This window comes from Carassius carassius, chromosome 26 (assembly GCF_963082965.1).
Source record: "Carassius carassius chromosome 26, fCarCar2.1, whole genome shotgun sequence".
In the NCBI taxonomy this organism is placed as follows: Eukaryota; Metazoa; Chordata; class Actinopteri; order Cypriniformes; family Cyprinidae; genus Carassius; species Carassius carassius.
Window position 1 is genome coordinate 2,174,712 of NC_081780.1, and position 15,148 is coordinate 2,189,859.

The window sequence follows — 15,148 nt, forward strand, 5'->3', positions numbered from 1 at the left end:
AAAGAGAGAGAGAGAGAGAGAGAGAGAGAGCGAAAGAGAGAGAGAGAGAGAGAGAGAGAGAGAGAGACAGAGGGAGAGAGAGAGAGAGAGCGAAAGAGAGAGAGAGAGAGAGCGAAAGAGAGAGAGAGAGAGAGAGAGAGAGAGAGAGAGAGAGAGAGAGAGAGAGAGACAGAGAGAGAGAGAGGAAGTAGAAATCTGAAACTAAGTGTCAGAACTGTTGCTCATGTCTGTTAGTGACGTGTTGTTGATTATCGGAGTGTGTTTGCGTGTTATTCTTGTTCTCTCACTGGGTTCTGTGTTTCTCTTGGGTTTGTTCTTATTCAGCGCCTCCATCACATCCTGAATCCTCCACAACTCCTTCTGGATCTGGACGTGTTTTGGCTGGGCGGCTCCGTCTGCGCGCACACACACACACACACACACACACACACACACACAGACCTCAGCTCAACATCTATTGGAGTCATCTTCAATAATCGATATATTTCCACAAATATTGGGACATCCCCTTCTAATGATTATAATTGATTACTTTTGAGCCAAAAAACTAAAATCACAACTGAGATGGAATTTTTTTATTATTATGTTTCCATCACTGTTGCCGCAGTTTTGGAAGAGTCTTTTCTGCTCTAAAGAAGGGGGCGTCTCAATACTTTTGTCCATATAGTGCATGTACAAGTCACTGGTGTTTGTTTTTGGTTCGAGGTCTGCATTTAAAGTCACAGCAGAGGAGTTCAGCTGGCTTCAGTTTCTCCACAATCGATCATTTCTTTTTGAACCTCGTCTTATACTCAGACGCACTGTCATGTTAAAACAGAAAAGGGTCCTGTCCAAACTGATGCTATTAAAGTAGCACACAATTCTCTAGAATATATTAAAATCTGAGCTCATGGAAATGACAAAAGTATTTATTACTGCTAGTATTCAATCACACATGTCACCTGTGGGCTCCCGAGGGCCTCGAGCTGCTCCAGCAGGTTCGTTTTAGCCAATGTGGCGTCCGCCTCCAGCCGATCGTACTCCCTCCAGCTCCGCTCCAGCTCCTGTCAGCAGCACAGCATTATGGGTGAGCGACTGAGAGTGTGTAACATTGCATCAATCAAAGCAACTGGACTGAGGGACGTACAGCGCTGACACGCGACAGCTCTCTGCAGGTGCTGAGCAGGCCGCTCTGCAGGACGTCCCGCTGCTGGATGACGCTCTGCACCGCCGCGGGGTCTTCAGCACTCATCTCGATCTCCTGACTGGTCGACAGCAAGGCCGTCTCCAGCGTGTGCTGCGAACACACACATGCAGGAGTGAGACGGCTGGCACAAGCACCTGCGAGACGCTCAGGAGGCTCGTGTTTGCTACCTTTTCTCTGTGGAGCTGCTGCAGTTTTTCTGCGTGATTTCTCACTACTTTATCCTGCTCACATAGTCGACTCAACTTCGCCTGGAACGGTACAAATACACACCAATAATTGTGACAGAAAAATGGGTAGGTTTCAGTCTCCAACGAACAGGAGTTTGTAAAATGGCATGAAGAACAATTATACCAGAATTTAGGGAAAAATCTTTTAAAATAAAATGTTTAAATTTATTGAAATTGTAAATAAAATACCCATATATATATATATATATATTTTTTTTTTTTTTATTAAGAAATACACATTAAAGAATCCTCCACAACTCACATCCTGAATATTCGGGATCAGTATATATATATATATAATTATGATAATAAATATGATAAATCTGAATGAGGTCATAAAAATGGCATGTAGAATAATTACAATTACACAAAAATCAAATTGAAACAAATCAAATCAAATCAAATCCCAGTCTTTCTTTCCTGGTGTCATATGAAACATCAAAATGTAAAAACAACACCAATAATTATGACAGAATAATGTGTTTCAGCAGCATGAAAAGCTTTAAATGACATACACAGCAGTATTTATTTTTAGTTTGCTCTTAGACTTCAGTAAGTTTTATGATTCCATATTTAGTTCATATTCCATAAATTAATGATAAATTAATGATCACCCACTAACTAATATAATACATCTTAAAAGGTTACAAGTTATTTTACAAATATCTTCATTTTAAAATATGAATTACAGCATTTAATGTTTAAACTAAATTTAAATTTATAATATCTTCTTTTTAAATTTGCCAATTAGCATAAAAAAGTAGCTTAATCATTTGCCATTTTTATGTTTAATAATTTTTGCTTCAGGTTTCATATTTCAAGATTCACTCCTAATGATAAATTGCTGTAAATAACTTTTTGTCTAATTTTTTTTTTTTTTTTTTTTTTTTTAATGTTTAACAGAAGCACCGACTCAAATAATATTTGTCTCAATGTAATCATACAATCATTCAAGTCAGCTTACATCGATGTCCAGCTCCTCAGGTCTGTATAAGTAGGTGTTTTCTCTGTACTCTTCAGAACTCATCTGCTGCAATGAGAGGAAATAATGTAAGATATGTCAAGCATTATATAATAGATCCTAGAAAAGCGAGGATTACACGCAGCTCCAGACAGCCTTGAGACCTTGCACATGAAGCGATGGAGCAAGCGTCATGAGTCTGTGTACAGTCGATTTACTACTGCTATACGTGCAACTCATCAATATGAAGGCAAAAACAACTGTAGATTTTAAATAATGCAACTTTTTTGCAACAGTAACTTAAGTAAATCCTCTAACACTTGCAGCTGGTGTACTATAAATGTGTGCTACTGTGCAGAAGGGATCTTCATATAGAGGCGCAATATATACAACAGCACTGGGACTGACACCAACCACAAAATCCACATGAAACATGCAAACTCCATCCTAACAGTTCGGAGGAAGCTGTAATTTTATGACCCCATTTATGATATTTTGCTAAGACTTCACTTGAAACCTTTATGCATTGTAAATGGCATTCATAATGTTTGTTATAATGCATTATATATTTTCATAAATAATTTTAAACCGTTAAAATGCCTTAGAATATTTGCAGTTTTCTTGTTACATCTAAAAATGGTTGTTACTATTTAATGCATAATTATTGCATTAAAATACGTTTATAATGCATCATATACAAACGCTTCAGGTTAATTTATTTTATTTCTATATTTCTAAATGAAAATATTTCAACACCATTTTTTTTTCAGTGCATTTATGAAATATTCTTCAGATTAGGCAGCTAAACTAATGATCTAATGAATAGGCCTTTGTAAGAAATATGAATGCATCTTGAATATTTTATCTACAAAATCAGTATTTTCGATGCTACAATGGAAACTATGATAAAATATTGGCTAAATAATTGTATCTTTATTAGCAATTTTAATAAAAATATTGCAAAATAGTGCCATCTGATAAGCCAATAAATTCTTAATATAAACTTAAAGTCTTATTTAGATATGCATTATATATAAAGGTTTCCAATAAATGTACACATGATTTCTGCGTGAAAACGGTTTATTTTTTAGTGCATTTATGGTCAGTATACATTAAGGTTATAACATGACATGTATATTATGTATGAAATATGAATATATCTTTAACATTTTATGTAGAAAATACAGAATACAAATTTTTTTTTGCTTATATATGATGTTGAGTAAAAGTATAAAAAATAAGCTAAACAATGCCACTGTTATAAAAATGTATTATTTTTGTTATATATATATATATATATATACACATACACACATGTATATATATATATATATATATATATATACACATACACATACACACATGTATATATATATATATATATATATATATATGTAAAGTAATGTGTTATTGATGATTTGTGTTAAATTATTTTTTAAGACTTAGTATCTTTGAAGTAAATATATGTTGGTTTAAAGACGTTTGGATATAAGTACTAGAAAACAGTCCAAAAACACGGAGTAAGAATTTGGTTTTTTTTTTGCAGCACACAGACACTCATTCACACTATCATCCTACAACCGGATGAGTTTATGTAGATATGAATCATCTCATCATGGAAATAAAGCTGCTTCAGCACCATCTGGTGTGCTAAAAACAGAATAAATAAATAAATAAATAAATCCGTTAACAGCGCTTGTGTCGTACACGTTCACATCCTGCTACGGGAAACCAGAGGCACACAAACGCAGAGTTTAAACCACAATTTTAAAGAAAAGAATTCAACAATTTGAAAGTATTGTGTGCTGGAAACTACGGGAGGTTTCAAGAGGTCGGTCTGCTGCAGTAGATGTTCCCTACAGGTAATTACCGTCCCCTGGGTTAGTGTGACTTATGAAAACCCGAAAGCCCTCAGATGTTTGGCTATGGCCCGAGCTGATCACACTCGACAGGATTTCTGAGATTTCACCGCACCGTGTGAGGAAGCTGTTGCAGGAGATCGGAGGAAAAATCTGAACTCAAGAGCACTTACGAAGACAACTGGACTCAAGATGCGACCATCCAGTGTATAAACTTCATCAAACAGTGAGAATAACAGTCTGATGGAAGCAACTTTTAAAGGCTATTTATCTGTTGCAAATGAAATCTAACTGCAGCAATTGCATGCCTACTAATAATGCATGCTTTGGATGTTTTTTAGTTTAAAGGTGCCATAAAATGCATTGATACAATATTTTAAATTGTTCTCTGAAGTCCCCAGAGTGTGTATGTGAAGTTTTCTCTCACTATACCCCACAGATAGTTTTTTATAGCTTGTTGAAATTGTCACTTTTAAGGTATGAGCCAAAACAAGCTGTTATTTGCGTTTGTTCCCTTTAAATGAAAATGAACTGGAGCTCCCATCTTCCTTTTCAGAAAAACTTACTTTTCAGTGTTGCAAAGTCTATGTTTTTTACTGCAGGTTTAAGCGACCCCAATAATGTGATATTTAGCCCCTAAAATGCTAATTTTACCAGGGGAATTGAAGCAAAAATGTGTATTTTACCCCACTGGAATGCGATTTTTAATGGGGGATCCCCCTCAAAACGTGATTGGGCTAGTTTTGAGTAGCAATTGGGCAGGTTTTGTTGTGAAAATCTGGCAGCCCTGGCAGAGCTTCAAGAGCTCATGCTCATGGGCAGACCACCGGTGTTACGGTTTAACTGGTGGTGACCGTGTTACTGACTTCACATTGTTTCCAATGCAATTTTTAAAGACCACATTCCTATTTACTGGTAGCACACGAAGGCAGCATTATTGAAAACAGACAGAGACAATGGTAGCTCTAGCAACATATCCCTTACAGAGAGCCAAGAATATCTTTTGGAAACCAAAATACGATGTATGATGTTTACTTTTTCTGTAGTCTGGATGTTTGAGCACAATGTGTTGGTATTGATCCCTCTTTCAGAAGCAATATTTGCACAACTCCAGCGCTGATCTGACCCTCGTTTGTGATGTAGTCCGGTGTAACGTTAAAATGTTAGCACAAATGTTTTTTTCCCGGGACATTTCCTTTGAAAATAAAAGTTAAACAACGTGTCCTCAGCAGTCAATGGAGACTCCTATGTTCATTGGTGCATCCCAACACACAACACTTTTAATGGCTCTTTGGTGCTGACATTGTACCTCCAGCAGCTACAGCAAGAGAACAGTAATGTCGGACCGCTGCTTCTCACTCAGGGCTGTGTATATGCTAATAGGGCAGAGAGCGTCACAAAAGGGTGGGCTGGCTAGTAAGATACATTTACGGAAACATTTAATTCTTAACTTGTAATTTAAGGCTACTAAAATTAATATTACATACAAAATAACTATATTTACATTAAGTTTAAATTAAAAATATATTGGCCGGTTTTCATTTTTCTCACATGTAAAACTGTATTTTGCACTATTTTTTTTATTTATCAGATGCTTTTATCCAAAGCGACTTACAGTGCATTCAGGCTATACATTTTTTACCCAACATGTGTTCCCTGGGAATTGAACCCACAACCTTTTGCGCTGCTAACGCAATGCTCTACCACTGAGCCACAGGAACACTTTTTAATAAAATTATTGGTGTTATTAATAATAATAAATTATTATTATTATTATTTTAGTATAGTTTTACTCAAATCAGCATAATCCCATTGTCATAAAGACAACAATTAAGGTTTATTAAATATCTTCCATTGCAAAAAAATAGATTTAATGGCCAATAAATCCTTATTTCACTCTGAATTGTTTGTTTGCAACATGACTGACTTCACGCAGCACAGCCAATGCTTACCGAACAATTTGCATGACATCATGGGGTTTCTGGTTACTGAAGGCCCGTTCACACCAACAATAATTATTTTTGATGTTGCTTTAAATACCTGAACGATAACGATTCAGATAATATTGTTCAACTGTGTCATTAACGTTTTAGTCATGACTTCTCTATTCTTATAAAATTATTGCTAAAACTTAATACTTAAGAGTTTTATCTGATGTGAATGGGCCTTTAAAGTTTATAAAAGCAGGGCAATGCTTTTCCTTTGGAGGTGTCAAAAGGCTTGGTAAACCACACTGGACTCCAGTCACACGTGAAAGCCGGCGTGATGGATGGAGCCATTGCTAATGGACGGCACATTAGCACCAGCAGCTGGGATTCACACGAAACGATCAAGCCATGCCAAAATCAGTTCCACTTTCAACAGGAAAACAACAACAAGGAGAGCCAATGGGATGTGCTGGAGTGAAACCGACACAGGATGGGGCAGTGAGGGGGTGGAGCTTCAACAAAGAGGCGGGGCCATGACACAAGAGGGGAGGAGCATGACCGTGTGTTCCAAGACCTTACTTGCTGGTACAGTTGTGGCCTTGGTGCAGAGTTCTCAATCATAGTGTGAATCATGAAGATTACTGGCTCATTCTCCTTCATCTAGTGCACGAGGAGGAGGAGGAGTAACAGGAATTATAAAAAGAACTGTTTTTACAGCTTTTGAGTCCAACAAATATCACATGTCTGCTTTACTCATTCGTTTTTCCTGTTCGCTGTTCCAGAATAATGACTGTGTGCACTTCAGTAACACAATACAATGTTAAAAGACAATAAATGGTTCCTGTCAAAGAAAATTAGCTGGATAGTGCTATTCTGAGTTGACTGAGTTTGATTTTCAAAGAGGTCAGTGGAGGCAAAAGCTTGACTTAAAATATCAAACTGTCCACCAAGATATGTTTATTCAGAGATGCAGTCTTCACTGAGATGCACTTCATAATAATAATAATAAAAATGCTGCATTAGTCTGGTTTGCTATTAATTAACACTAAAACATTAAAAAAAAAATTATTATCCTATCATAAAAATTTATATTATGAAAATATAATAATTAAAGCTCATTTGAAATTGTAATAGATACTATAATATTAAAATAAATAACTAATAAGATAACACCGGTCCAGAGAAAACCTCTAAGTAAATAAATATAAATTATATTTATAATTTATATAACAATTATTAAACTGCATTTGTGAAAAATGAAGTAAAATATAATTATTGAACTCAACCTTAAAATGAAAAGAAATGTTGCCTTTGCAACTAGAATGAGTTAAATAAATAAAATGACAAACTAATTTTTATTAAAGCTAAAAAATCTCTAAAAAAAATATTAAACTTAAAGAGTAATTTCAAAGCAATTATATATATATTCAGCTACATTATAATGTTTTATTGGATGAGTTGTTCATTCCATCAGTTACTGAATACTTGTCTACATATTCATTTGGTCAATTCTTAGAGCTGTTACACATGAAATGTAGCTCAAGCAAGGGCTTTAAAATAGACAGGTTACTGCTGTTATCTGTTAGTTCAATGAAAAATACAATACTTTCACAGCAGGCTACCACTGAGAATTGAGCCTGACAAACTAAAAAATACAAATGAACCCAGCTCATGTTTTGTTGCTAAAAATGCTTTGAATAAACTGCTATTTTAAGAGACACCATCTGCATTCAACAGAACTTTAGCAGAACAAAGAACTGCAGCAGATGCACTGAGGGCCGTTTGATCTGCGCTGTAATAAAAGTACAGGAGCCAGAGAAATAAGACAATGAGAAACAGGAAGTGAGAAACAGGAAAGGCCCTCACCTGGCTGTCCAAGTACATGAGATTCCTCTGTAGGTGATGGGAAAGGATTTCACTCTAGAGACGGCAAGAGAAAGAAGATGAGTGGAGAGCAGTGAGAAAAACATAGATGTGGGCTTCAGAGCAGGGGAAGTGCAAAAGAAAAAGAAAAAACTCAAGAAGCCGTTCAAAGTCAACAACTGCAACTTCACTTTCTCCTCAAGTTCATCATGCACTTTTATAAGCGAGACACCAAGCTGAAGAGCAAATCAGAAATGAGCTTCTTGCACATAAAGGGTCCACACCAAAGAAAACATCTCACTATCAAAAGAGGATTGCAAACAGAAACACAACTTCTGCAGATCATGTTCCCCAAACTGCGTCAGAAGCATGCAGCAGCTGCACAAAACATGATCCAAACCTACAGGACTGAAGGGATTTCACATCCTAGTGGAAAGGAAGAGACGTTTCTCCAAACAGCGGCTCAAAAGTTTGGAATAGTTCAGATTTATCAAATAAAGGCTCACCAAGTTTGCATTTACTTGATCAACAATACAGTAAAATGATGAAACATTATTACAATTTAAAATAACTTTCTATTATTTCTTTGAAATGCAATTTCACATAATCCTTCAGAAATCGGTCTGGTAAGTTAATTTCCTGTTCAATTAATGCTTAATATTTTTGTGATATAAATGTTTTGTTTTGTTTTTAAAACAGCAATATTAATTTGAATTAAATTTTAAGTAAAAACTGTCTTTACTGTCATATTTTGTACAGTATAATTTTAAGGCTTTTTTTTCAACAAAAATGGGAAATTAATTATAACTAAAAAGTGTTATCGATTTCTGAAGAAAATTGCATCACAGGAATAAAGTACACTTTAACTTACATTCAAATAGAAAATATGGAAGCATATGGGTAGCGATATTCAATTTGGGATGTAATATGCAAAATGACAATGCAATATGTAAAATGGCAATGCATTTCTGTATTTACATTTACATTTTCCAATACATTTGTGCAACGTTTGGTGCAAAATGAAAATGAAAATTAAATTACATAATTTTCATTTGCCATTTCATACACCAGTTTTAATATGTAAAATGAATACTAATTTTAACGCTTTATAAGTTGCAAAATGAAAATGTATTACAGAAATGATTAGATATGTATAACATGTTCAAGCAAAAACTGTGGCAAAATTATCATTTAAATGCTATTTTACTTAAATGCATTAACACTCACAGTCAAGACACTTCGATTGCATTTTCATTCAATGTCCCGCAATGAATGTAGCAATATTCAATGCGCACATTGAAAATGCATTCTGAGCTGATCACGTCTCCGCCTCTTCGCGCCACGTCAATCACTGCGTGAACAAGGCGGGGCTTGCAGAAGGTCAAGAGACTCAAATCTCAAGAAGAGAATTCAAGTGAGAGAACATGGACAAGACAGTTGGTCCGTGTACGTTTTGATCATTTCGGTTTATGGCTTCAATATTTCATTAGCACTTGTGGGCGGAGCTGAAATGCTGCTTTCATCTGATTGGTCTAATCGCTCCACCTTCAGCACAGTCTTTTCATTCTTTCAGGCAGAATAAGAGTCAGTGCGAGTGAAGCACTGTAATGTCTGAAACTACACTCACTGTTCATTAGCATAATATTTGAATAAGATTATGCTGGCCACATAATTCGTGCTATTAATTTGTAGTGAATGAAAATGCAATCGAAGTGTCTTGACTGTGAGTGTTAATGCATTTAAGAAAATAGCATTTAAATGATCATTTTGCCACAGTTTTTGCTTGAACATGTTATACATATCTAATCATTTCTGTAATACATTTTCATTTTGCAACTTATAAAGCGTTAAAATTAGTATTCATTTTACATATTAAAACTGGTGTATGAAATGGCAAATTAAAATTATGTAATTTAATTTTCATTTTCATTTTGCACCAAACGTTGCACCAATGTATTGGAAAATGTAAATGTAAATACAGAAATGCATTGCCATTTTACATATTGCATTGTCATTTTGCATATTACATCCCAAATTGAATTATGCTACCCATACGCTTCCATAAGAAAATATTTTACATTATTACATATTTACTGTGTTTTTTTTGTCATGTAAATGCGGATTTAGTGAGCATAAAATACCTAATCCAAAAATCGTAATTATTCCAAACCTTCGACCCCTTGCGTGCACTAAATCTGCCACTGAAACGTATTTCTTTAGACATCGTATGATCCACAACAGCATGCGGAAGCAATGGAAAACAACCACCAGACTTGGAAAAGGACAGGCTGGGTTGTGTTGGGGAACTAACAAGCCCTTCACTCTGGGATGCACAGGCTAGCGATCCGCGAGGCTGACCTTTGGGTTGGCAGCATCGAGGTTTAGCTGCATTAGCTGAGCGAGCGTGTGTTCGCGGAGGCTGTTGAGCTCGGCCTGCTGACGCCGGAGCTTGATGAGCAGCAGGGTCAGTTCCTCTGGCTGCAGCGGGCGACAGGAGCAGTGTTAGTGTGAGCCGACGTGAAGGGGGTTGTGGGAAATCGGGCCATGTTTGATACAGAGGTGCTGGATAGAGTGTCACATGATTAACCAGCTCCACCAGCAAAGTCATATAAACTAGTTTAGAAACCATGAAACATCAGGTTCTTGAGCTAGAAACTAATTACAAGCTGGTCTGAATTTTTTTTTTCTATTAACAATGGAAAATCAAGCAAATTTATCAAACTAAAATGTAAAATACAATTATTTTAATACTATAATAGTATATAAATAAGTTTATGTTTGCGTAAAAATAAAAGCGAATTCAAAATATTAATAAATACTAAAAATACTATAAGCAATATGAAGTAAAAAATCTGTAAATAAATAATTGGAAATTATACATACGTACTGTATATACAAACATTCATATATAATAAAACAGCACAAAATTTATAAAACTAAAATAAAAACATAAAAATAAACATCATTTAGAAAATAATAATAAATGATATAATAGTATATAAAGTTTGGGTTTAAGTTTAAGTTTGCTTTCAAGAAATCCAGCAGCACAAAATTAATAAAACTTAAATGAAAAATATAAAAATACACATTATTTTAAAATAATAAATAATATAATAGTATAGAAAAGTTAGTTTGAAAAACAATAATTATAAATGCTAATTTAAAATATTAATAAATGTTATATACCATATAATACTATACTAAATAAATAGCATATAAATAATAGAAAGTAAAAAAATCTGTTAACTAGAATCCACGTCTATATACTGTACAAACATACAAATAAAATTGAGCATAACAAAATTAATAAAACTTTAAAATGAAAAATCTAAATATAAAAGTTAATTTTAAAAATATATGAATAATATAATAGCTTATGAACATTAAAACGAAACTGGTCCAGGAAGTAGAAAATCTGTAAATGCAATAATTAATTAATTTGTAGTATTAAATATGTATTATATAATCATCAGCTCTACCAAGTTCATCTAAATTGCATAAACTACATAACCATGAATAACCAGCTTCTTGAGCAAGAAACCATACGCACAAGCTGGATTTTTCTGATAAAGTTTAAATTTGCTTTTCAAAAGGAAAATCCCAGAGGTTTATGCCAATTTATCCTTAAAAACTTGTTCTGCTCTCCAATTAAGTGACATCTGAAAAAAATAACCCTGGGATCTAGACTATCTTATGTTTATCATTTGATCTTAGTTTCTATTAATCCAAATAAAGTAAGTTGTGTCATGAAAAACAAAGATGATAAAAACTCTCCAAGAGGCTTTTACCCAAGCCGAAACGTTTAAGGTGCTAAATTGAATTTCATGCACTGTAACGAAACACATTTTTACAGCAGCTTTCCAGTGATGATGAGTGAAACACATATGGAGGAGCTCTATTAATATTTCATCAATTGACCGCAGGCTTTTTCATTAAAATGCTCTCTGCCTGAAATAATATCGCAGGCGATTTCTGCCAGTTGTACTTTGCATCTGTAAAATGAATAAATAAAGGCAGAAGCTTAATGGGAAAAAGGCAGCTTAAGACTGCCAGAACCTGAAACGTCAAGTAAGAGAATAATAATTATAGTTTTAAGAAGAGCTTATGGTATTAGTGCTTCATCTGTCACGATAAACACATTGTGTTTAATTCAAGACCTAAATTTTGAAAAACTGCAACGCAATAATCCTACAAGAACATTTGAATGTTCATTTATCTTTAAAGTCAACAAGACATGCCATGTACAACCTATTTTACTGCTAAAACATATGCTATATTTTCAGGTCAAACCAAATTTGAACCATTTTTGACCTTTGGAATAACATGCGCTCATAAATCGTGCACGAGTAGACCTGAAAATTGTGTTATGGAAGTAAATGTGATCATTTTGATTTCACGTTGACTTTAAATGAGCAGCTCAACCTCTGCATGTAAAACATTTCTGCTCATTTGCAAGCCAAAGCCTCAACGAATCCTTGGTGGCTTGCAAACTGAAAAATGCAAAGAGTTTGAGAGGAAAGCAAAGTTGTTGGATGTGCGAGTTACAGACGGAGGTGGTGGGTGGAGAAGAGGGAAAGCGTACCGTTTTGCCTTGCAGAGACTGTGCAGTGATGCTCTGTGAGGGAGGAACAGGCCTGCGCTCGGCAGGAAAGGAATACTGACAAAGAGAAAGAGAGAGAGAGAGAGAGAGGAAAGCACAGTGATCTCATGAGCATTGAAACAGACCACTCTGGTCAAGAGAGCAATAAACCCACAGCATCAGAAGAACTTAAAGGCTTGGAAATAACACTTTTTTCATGTTTTGTTATGTTGCAACCTTATGTTAAACTGCTTTAAATTACTTATTTTCCCACATCAGTCTACACTCAAATTTATCATAGATAAAAAGCTTAAATGATTCCATTGCATAAGTATTCATACCCTTGTCTGGGACAGTTAAATTTAGCTCCGGAGCATTCATTTTGCTAGCAAATGTTAGCACACTTTAACTGAAGTTAACCTGTGGCAAATTCAATTAAATGGATATGATTTGGAAAGGCACACACCTCTAAATAAAATGTCGAACAAAGACTAAGCACTGAGGTAAAAAAAACTGCCTATAGAGCTCAGAGACTGGATTACATCAAGCCACACATCTGGGGAAGAGTTCAGAAAAAGATTCTGCGGCACTGAAGGTGCATGTTGTCTCCATTACCATTAATGCAAGACGTTTAAAACAACCAGGACACTTCCTAGAGCTGGCCTCCTGGTCAAACTGAGCAACTGATGGAGGAGGGCTTTGGTTAGACTGGTGACCAAGAAGTTGATGGTCACCCTAGTTGAGCTCCATAATCATAAGTGGAGATAGGAGAAATCTACAGAAGGACAAACATCTCGACAACACTCCACCGATCTGGGCTTTATGGCAGTGTGGCAAGACTCAATCCTCTCAGTCCTCCCTAGACCCTCAGACTCTAAGAAACAGGATTCCCTTGTCTGATGAACTAAACATCATATTTGAAGGGACCAAGCTCTGTCCAATTCAATCCAATGAAATATTTCTGGAGAAACCTGAAAATGTGCATCTGCCCCCATCCAACCGGACAGAGCTTGAGAGGAGAAGAGATGAGGAAAAGAATGGCAGATAAATGCCAAGTGCTGACAAAAAAATACTTTTTGACAGCCAAGTACCGAGTTATGCAACGTACTTGTTTCAGTGTTTGTATTTAATTTTTTAATACATTTACAAAGTTGACTTTTGTGTTTTTGCTTTGCCCTTGTATTGTATGGAGTGTAGATGAAATAATTTGAAGCAGTTTAACATAAGGCTGCAACATAACAAAATGTGAAAAAAAGCAAGGTACTATTAAGTTGTTAACTGATTAATTCTAGATATTTTAATTATATATATATTTGTTACACATTTATAACAAAATTATTTATATATATATATATATATATATATATATATATATATATATATATATATATATATATATATATATATATATATATATATATATATATATATATATATAATGTACACACACACACACATAAATGTATACATGTATGTACATATATATATTATGGCTGTCAAATGATTAATAATCGCGATTAATTGCATCCAAAATAAAAGTTTTTGTTTACATAATATATGAGTGTGTACTGTGTATATTTATTTTGTATATATAAATACACACACGCATGTATATATTTAAGAAAATATGTTAGGCTTATATATTAAATATATTTATACATAATATAATATATAATAATCTAAATATATAAATGTATATACATGTAAATATAAAAAAATCAATTTTATAATTTGTATATATATATATATAATAAATAAACACAGTACACGTACATTTTGTAAACAAAAACTTTTTTGGATGCAATTAATCGCGGTTAATCATTTGGCAGCACTAATATATATATATATATATATAGTTTGAACCTAAAGCAAGTTCCACTAACACCAAACCTGTTTTTTTTTCAGGCTTGGAAATAATTATTTAATATTTTCCCAGTTTCCCAGTTTGAACTCTGTACCTTGGAGAGGTGCAGTCGGTGGCGGCGTTCAATAGTCACGTCCCCACGAAACACCGGTGAGGAAACTTCAGAGCGGGAATCCGGGTTGAGGGGGCGATTAGGGGAGAAGGTGTGGTAACCGGCCAGAGACCCGTGGGAAGGGGATGTGGGAATGGACTCGGCGATCTGGCCCATGGTTTTGGGGCTGGGCAGCGTCCCGTATCCAATCCGGCTGTGCGCCTGCCTCTGCTGCCACTCGTACAGCTGCCACATGGTGTCGTCCCGTATGGAGCGCCGCTTCTCTGCAGTCGTGGGCTGCAGCGCCCGGTCGTACATCGACCCCGACACACTGCAGATGCTGTCCGGCCGCAGCATGTTACGAGGGAGCGTCCGGTAACCCTCGGGATAGCGCGGGACGATCTGTGCACGGTGGCTCGGCATGTTACGTGGCAATGTTTGGTAGGATGTGATGCTGGAAAACAAAGAAATTGGCATCACCAACTGCACTTGAAAAATTAAAGGGGTTCAATTTTCATCTCATTAAAAGATAAATGAATGTTTTATGGGTTTGAGTTAAGACACAATATAAAATTAAGACACAATACAGA

General features: G+C 35.2%; 1 pseudogene; it reads right to left on the reverse strand.

Moving 5' to 3' along the window:
* Positions 1-15,148, reverse strand: part of LOC132105493 (pleckstrin homology domain-containing family A member 5-like) — a 153,135-nt pseudogene that overhangs the window by 9,534 nt on the left and 128,453 nt on the right.